Raw genomic sequence first — 8,604 nt, 5'->3', positions numbered from 1 at the left:
GAAGAGAGAAGGAAGACAGGATGGGAGAAAGCCAGTCATTCCGAGAGCGCACCTTATCCGTTCAGGATAAAATGCGCCCCCGGCGGCAATCGAACCCGCAACCTAGCGCTCGACCCTATATGCTAGTTGCTAGTCAGCGCTAGGTCGCGAGTACCATTCCCACCCGGGGCGGATTTTATTTTAAACCGATGGGGTTTGTTCTCGGAACGGCTGGCTTTCTTCTGTCCTTCTCTATCTTCTCTTCGATTTCGGAACGATAAAACCTCAACAGGTACAGGTCACAGTTCTCGTTCTATAAAACCTTTCCTATCGTGCTCTTGTCCATCTCTAACTTCTCTTCGATTTGGGGACGATAAAACCTCAACAGGTACAGGTCACAGTTCTCGTTCTATAAAACCTTTCCTGTCCTGCTCTCTTTGATTTCAGGACGATAAGACCTCCGTTTTAACAGTTCCTTCTATCAAATATCTTAAAAATAAAATAAATAACAATAAAAGTTTAATTGAATTGAATTGAAAAATAATTGGTTTCCTTCTAACTGACTTAAATCTCGTCTGTTTTAGCCCCTTCGAATCACGCGGACACACGGGCCGGTTTAACCCCTTCAGTCCGAACAAGACAGGATCACAATGTTCAACTATTTCAAGCAGCGTGGCCGTCTCAAGGAGATCGCAATATTCGGGCTGTGTGTCACCGGCTTGAGTGGAGTTACCTATGGATCCCTCAATAAGCAGCGTCAACGGTCTGTCATAACGCACCTGGGCGGAATCAAACGATTTATAAGGTGAGAAAGTGATTTATTTTGATACTAACTATTGACCAAAAAATTAATGTCAATTAAATACCGCATAAAACTTCTAATAGTTTTACCATGTAAAAAAAGAAAGAAAATACATGTACCTATTATTTTCCCTAAAGAAAATAACGCGAATTACCTTGAACAACCTTGTGTGAAAACTCCTTGGTTGTTCGTAATAAAAAGACCAATCACCAATTAAAATGCTAACATTGATGGATATTTGAATAATGTGAATGCCCCAACAATACTTTTCCGTACCCACAACTATTCTTTTTGTCATAGACTAGAGGATTGAGTGTAATTCATGTTTATAAAGCGATTAAAAGTTATTTTAGATATACAAAATCTTCAACACCAATTAGGTGTTCAACATAAAGGCGATATTCCACGGAAACTCATCAACTGCCTCAACATTACTGAATAATAACAGTTGCATAAACAAGTTAACATCTAACGAGAATTTCAAAGGTAAGCTATAAGTTAACTTTATCTGTTTTCTTGTCTAAAGGAAGTCTAATACAACGCTCTAAATAATTTAAATGGAACTAACCACACTCCGATTCTGGGTCACCTTTGTAAGTTTCGTCGCCCGTAAGTACCCACTTCTGCTTTACCCTTCGTCTGTCTTGTACTTATGTGTTACTGTCCATCTTCAAATAAGTGGTCTGGCTGTGGGACGTTAAACAGAGAGGAGAACAGCTAACCCTAACCAGCCTAGCTAGCTGGCAGTTTCAAAGGGTTCTCCCTGCTTTTAAAGAATAAGCACAAGTCCTCACGATGGTTGACTGCGGTTCAGGACGAGCCAATTAAACATGGCTAGAGACCATCACCCTGTTGTATGGCAGATACAACAAGCTGGGCCCGTCCCTCCGGGAATTATTTAGCCCGTAGTTTATTCGATCAGTACCTATGTACCTACCTAATTTGTTTAATATTCAGTTTATTATTATTCTTGATTTGATTTTTCGATTTTACTTTCATGTAATGATTTAAAATCAAGACTAGAGCCCGTTCTCCCTTTATTCCCAATATAAGGTTCAAGTCACCCATCCATTTATTGGCCTTGCTCGGCGTAGCTTAACATAGATAACGCTAAAACCGGTCTTAAATGATCGACTGAAGTGTTATCCAAAACTTTCTCGCTTTGAGTTCATAGGTCGTCGCGAAAAATTTCGAGATCAGAGCTCATTTGTGTGAGAAAATGTGAAAAAAAAAAATCCCCCAAAAACCAGTTTTTTTTTTTTTTTTTTTTTTTGTTTTTTGGCTTTATGGTTTTCTGGACAAAATTTGCACCACCATTTTCGTGTTCCTGGTAAAAAGACCTTTAATTTGATATATAGGTCGACCAGGTTTGGATAAGTCCTTCTATGGGGACAGACAGACTGACTGACAGACTGACAGAGTGACAGACAGACAGACAGACCGACACCGAAGCGAATACAATAGTCCGTCCCTTATACCTTTTTTTATTACTATTGTAATAATAAAGGAAGGACGGACCAAAAAGATGTCTTTTCTTTACTCTGCCAACACCATTCGGCGAAAGCTAAAGCCGCTACAACAACAACAACAACAACAACAACAAGAACATCTTCAAATAAGTTATAATGGGTTTATAACTTATTTGAAGATGAATATATAACTATTGAAACTGTCGAAAAAAAAGTGAAAATTAAAGTAATAAAATTGTATGCTTCAAAAAATGAAAAGTCTTCACTTGATTAGTTATAAAAGTTGTGTTTTATTTTAAATTACAAGGGTTATAAATTGAAATAAAAACATTAATTTTACAATGTGTATATTGAGGAAAATGACCTGATAGTTAATTTGATACCAACCAACAATGTGTATTTTATTTCGTCTATAAAAGTCGTTCAAGTTATACGATCATACGTTATGTAACAACTCGTCTAGGGTCATTGGAATGCAATAATTACGATATAAAGCGCAACAAATTCTTTTTGAGCTTACCTATATAAATTTGTTCCATTTTTCATTTTATCACCACCTTGCAAATATTTGCACAACTTGTACCCTACAACATAAATATGAACTCATGTTGTGTAATCAGGTGATCGAAAGTTCTAAACAAGCACAATCTGCACATAAACGATAAATAATAATGATCATCATCATAATGGTAATAATAATGTGCGAAATGAACACAAAAGTCCAAAATACGAGGAAAATCAACAAAGATAACGACTTAATTAATAAAGTACATTCCAATTTTACTTTTATGTTACATAAATTGGTATGGTAATGAGAAAATAAGAGTCTTTGGGGGTAAAATAGTGTAAATACCACAGTAAAGGAAACTTCATCGACAAAGAACATTGTTAAACTTTTCATTTACATAAATAACTAGCAAATAAGTTAGTGAGGAAATAAATACCTTGGAAATAATTAATTCTATGTCCTGCCCCGGTGGTGTAGTGGTCAAGACGCTCGCCTGGTAATGGGGAGGGCGCGGGTTCCATTGCATCCGAGGTATGGAATTTTGTCCAGTTTGTGGTCAACATGGTTTCATAGTTTGACCACAATGATAGTAGTAGCCTCTTGCTAGGGTAAAGGGACTCTTTGCTTCCAAGCAGTGTAAATAAGCATTATTATCTATACACCTAAAGTAGGTGTATTTTCCTTTCGCGCAACTTTCGGAATAGGGACCACTTCCCTTTTTTAAACTAAAATCGATGGTTGGGAATGTGCCATCTTGGATATCCAATGGTTTAGTACAGGCGCTACCACGCCACTCAGCGGTTGAACCAATTCCCGTATTTTCCTTTAAAAGAAGAGAAATTCTCTGAGTTTCCGGAAAAAAAAAAAAAATACAACTTATTATGGCATCGACCACATTTTATTTTTGCAAAATGGAATTTTCCGCAAAGGTACAATAAGGCACCTTCACTATTTTTACATCCGTGGCACAAGCTAAGGCTTTTACGGATGGGTTTACCATTTGTTGAATATTTATTTAATTGAGAGATTTGTATCGAGTAACTAATAAATGGAAACTTCAATCTTCATAAATAAAGAAATAAATTTTTTAAACCAACTTTGTGTTTTCACTTTTCCCATTCAAGGTGTTACGGCAAATCTCAACTGCGGCTTCTACTGGTACATTCCGCCGCAGTTCAACTCTGCCGCACTTTGCAGCTCCGTAGTGTAGCCAGTCGCGGCCACGTAACCCCGTGACCTCAGTCCTATGTACCTGTACTGTGTGTACCTGATTCTCCGCCCTGTGTCTGCAAAACTCATGAAACTTCAGCGCAAGCTACGATTGAAACGTCAACGTAAGAGGCGGCTGCTAAAGTTTTAGACGAGGAGGGTTCAGCTCAAAGTCTATTGAGTTCGAGATTGAATTGTTCAGAAGAATAAAATAAAAAATCCTACAGCGAACGAAATTTGCCCTTTGTAGGGTGGAAGAACTCTAGGAGGTCCGTAACATCTGAAGTAAATCCCGAAAGGCAAAAGTACATGGAATGGTTTTTCATACGTCACGTCTTTGGTTGCGTGTTTAATACCTGCAGCAAAATGTGTGTCTTAATTTTTCTCAAGTTGAATGAAAAATTGAAAAAGGATGCTGCCCTGGGAAGAGTAAGGCTGCTATGCTAAAGATCTCGGGTTCAATCCACGGAATTATGGATTTTTTTTTTCTCTGATTAATATTTGTTCCGTCTCATTATTTAATATATATAAGAATCTGGGCAGAGTGAAAGGTTCTCGGGAGATCATGCACTCAAAGCATGCCACTGGCACTCAAGACGGGGGGACATGCGTGTACTTCACCATCGAGAGCTTTTCAGTTCCGGAGTCCCTTGAAATTACCCCCCTACTCCCTATCCGTAATGCTTATCGTTAGGCCTTGGAGTGAAAAAATAAACATTGGAGTACTCTAAATACGGGGTGGTCGGAATTTTTTTTAGAATATTCAAACGATAGGTCCAGGAGATCAATACAAGTCTTTTTTACTTTATGAACATATGCCCTAAAATGCTTCCTAACCGAGATATGGATCAAAAGGTGTTATCATAAATCCGTGCCTGTACAGCTTTGGGTATACTGTTTTAATGCCTACATGATGCCGTTTATTTCATTCCTTAATTCCCAGCCGTTTCTGAGATATAAGCGTGGTTCGCAAATCACGAACCACCCTGTATGCCCTAAAATACTTCCTAACCGAGATATGGATCAAAAGGTGTTATCATAAATCCGTGCCTGTGCAGCTTTGGGTATACTGATTTAATGTTATTCAAGCCAGAATCCTCGAAATTTACTACACCAGAGTTGTGCAGGGCCGCTACACAGGCTTTGATTCCAAGATCAACTGTCTCCTACAAGAGAACTTGTCCCAAATATCTCAGTTTTATGATTAGATGTACGGCCTCCGACTATTTTATTTTCATTCTAACCTCCTAAACGAAAGGTGAGTAGGTGTCATTAGTAAGAAAAATAGAGAAAGTAGAACGTTTGCCCCTTTTTGCTCGTCGCATTTCTCACACGCGAAACGAGTTTAAGTATGCGACATTCAGCTTATTAGAAAAACATAAAAATGGAGAAAAGCCGTAAAAATCGGCCATTAATTTCCGAGAATTAAAAACTCAAACCACCTCACTCACTCCTCGCCTACTGTGTGCCAAAATGTTTCGCTAAAATGTTGGGCAGTGGGCCAAACGCCACGAAGTTTGCGTATGTTGTACGCTTCTGAATCTACACGGATACTACGGATAGGTTGGTATATTTTGTAATTTTCCTCACTCACTCCTCGCCTACTGTGTGCCAAAATGTTTCGCTAAAACGTTGGGCAGTGGGCCAAACGCCACGAAGTTTGCGTATGTTGCACGCTTCTGAATCTACACGGATAGGTTGGTATATTTTCTCGTTATATGAAAATGTATAGAAAAAATACTTTTCTTTTCATTATTACCTGGGTCCCTTAGTCCATGGTGACGGATGAGGTAGGTAAAGAGGAAAAAAAATCAATATTTTTGTTCGATGACGAATCGGGCATACAAAAGTCAGTTGTCCATTTTGAGAGATCAAATTTACTGCCTATTCACACTACAGTGCCAGTCTCGCTCCGGTCACGGTCCAGTTTCGGTCCGATCAAAAAGATTCGTCGCGAGAATGTTCCAAATTTTGACTGTGAGCTGACCGTTACCGTACCTTGACTAGAACGTCTAGTGTGTACACTCGCGTTTACTTGCCTTCAACAATCATTTGATCGGACCGTTACCGGACCGTGACTGGCACTATAGTGTGAATCAGGCTTTAGGAACACTCTATTGACCCATTAGTAAAAGCCCTGCCAAGAAAAAGGGTCCAGTCCAAAGTTCTTACTAGTTATCTGCCGTCAGATGAAACCAAAATTTGCCAAATCAGCAGGGACTTCTTTCTGCTAAGTATGGTGGAATCTAAAACGTGCCAAATGTGCTTGTAAAGTCTACCATCATTTTCAGGCATTGGGCATCAAACTTGACGAGTTTCACGAAGCAACGAACGAGAGACCCGAGTTTTCTGCCTCTCAACAACGTGTTAAATTTACTCGAAATTTAACATTAGGAATTCTAATAAAATGTACATACAAGATTTCACTAGTGCTTCTAATTATCCAGATCCAATTTTGGTTTAACTAACTCAGAGGAAATAGAACTAGACAGTATCTTATCTTGTAACCTGGAAATTTAAAGGTGGTATAAGTAGTTGGTAAAAACCAAAATAGCATCCCTAAAATATGAAGAAGATCAAGATTATAGAGCTGTTCTAACTCCAAATTATTCTTGTATAATAAATGTTCATGGGCTCTAAAATGTCATGTATGTAATAACCAATCCAAAAAAAGGCTTTGATCCAAGATCAACTGTCTTCCTACAAGAGAACTTGTCCCAAATATCTCAGTTTTATGATTAGATGTACGGCCTCCGACTAACCGACTATTTTATTTTCATTCTAACCTCCTAAACGAAAGGTGAGTAAGTGTCATTAGTAAGAAAAATAGAGAAAGTAGAACGTTTGCCCCTTTTTGCTCGTCGCATTTCTCACACGCGAAACGAGTTTAAGTAGAGTTATCACTCGTCATGACCTATCAATGTTATCAGTGTTTATCATTACCTACTTCGTGCTAGGTCGTGAATTGTCGGCGGTTTTCGGTTTCCTTTCGGCCTTTCTTGTTCCCCCTCTGGTGTCGAAAGGAAAAACTATTGATAAAGAAAAGTAAGTTTTCTATAGGATTTTTTTCGATTACTTTTATTCTCTCCTTTATTTATTAATTTACCTATTTGCTTTTTTTATATATAAATTTATGCTTGTTTTTCCTCAAAATGCGGAACCGTAGTCACTTTGGTACTTCAATCACAGCAAGTCTTACCAATTCAACTTATACAGTCTGATGTAGACTTAGTACGTGTTGACGAAAAAGAAAGAAGAAAACTAGGTAAATAGGAGAAAACTAGGTAAATAGGAAAAAGAAAACTAGGTAAATAGGAGGGCGTGGGTTCAATCGCAGACGAGGTATGGAAATTTATCCTCAACTAGCCGAAATCCGTCGCTTCGCTCTGCTAGTAAATCCTTAAGGCATGGCCGTTTATGTCACTCATCCATTCAGTGGTCTTGCTCGGCGTAGCTTAACAAAAACGAACCGGAAAATAGCCTATAACGTTCACCGGGAGTGCAAGCAATAAGTTGACAAAGTTTCATAGCAATCGGATGAGCGGTTTGGCCAGCCATAAAGTTCGAACAAACAAACACACACAGTCACACACAAACAAATATTCATTTTTATATAATTTGAGAATTTGACAACCGTAATAGTAGTAGCCTACTGCTGGATTAAAAGTACTTCAGTCCTTTGCGAGCAGTATAAATAAGCACTATTATTAACCATTTGAAATGCGTAGCGTCCCGTGGCAGTCAACGTGGTTGTGCTGTCACGCCAAAAGAGAAATACTGAAAGGAAAATTAATACAACTCACGTCTTTGAACCTTATCAGTCTTAGGGTGTGTCCACACATAGTCGACCGGCCGTCGACACGTCCACACTGCCTCGACAACATAGATTCACCCGGTCGATCGCTATCGATTGATGGCCGGTCGACTATGTTTGGACGCACCTCGAAGAAATGATTCTAGAAGTTCTAGTGCATCCACGACTTTCATTAGCTCGAAAGCGACACTTGAACATCCAAACCTATGAATATAATACAAGCTTCTCATACTGGAGGCGACCTAGTCGCGCGATTAGGCCTGTAGGTATCATTTTCATAGGTTTCAATTTTCAGGTTCGATTCCCGCCCGGGGCGGATTTCATCCTGAACGAATAATGTCCGTTCTCGGAACGGCTGGCTTTCTCCTATCCTGTCTTCCTGCTCTCTTCGATTTCGGGACGATAAGACCTTAGCAGTTACAGTTCCCTCTATCAAACCTTTTTTAAATAATAATAATAATTTTCAGGTCTCAAGCAGACTTACAGATCCGCTCTACTAAAGTGTGCGAGAGGCCCTAAGGCAAATGGCCATTAAGATTTTTAAAGTAAATAAATGCTATACATAAAATCTCTCTTGAATGGTTGCCTTTGTTTTACCTTTTACATTCTGGAATCCATAAGTCTCTGCTGAGATTAATTCAGTAAGTGCCTAATTGATTTTTGTCATACAGGCAAACCTGACTTATTGGGAACTCATGTGACACTCAACCCAGACAAAATAAATTTAATTCCTATATAAAAAAAAAGCTTCCTGTTAGAAAATATAAACTTGAACCCAAGTTGAAACTCGAATTGACACTCGCCTGGTAATCAGGAGGACGTT

This window comes from Diaphorina citri, unplaced genomic scaffold, assembly GCF_000475195.1.
Source record: "Diaphorina citri unplaced genomic scaffold, Diaci psyllid genome assembly version 1.1 scaffold633, whole genome shotgun sequence".
Classification (NCBI taxonomy): domain Eukaryota; kingdom Metazoa; phylum Arthropoda; class Insecta; order Hemiptera; family Psyllidae; genus Diaphorina; species Diaphorina citri.
Note: the sequence above shows the minus strand (reverse complement) of the source record.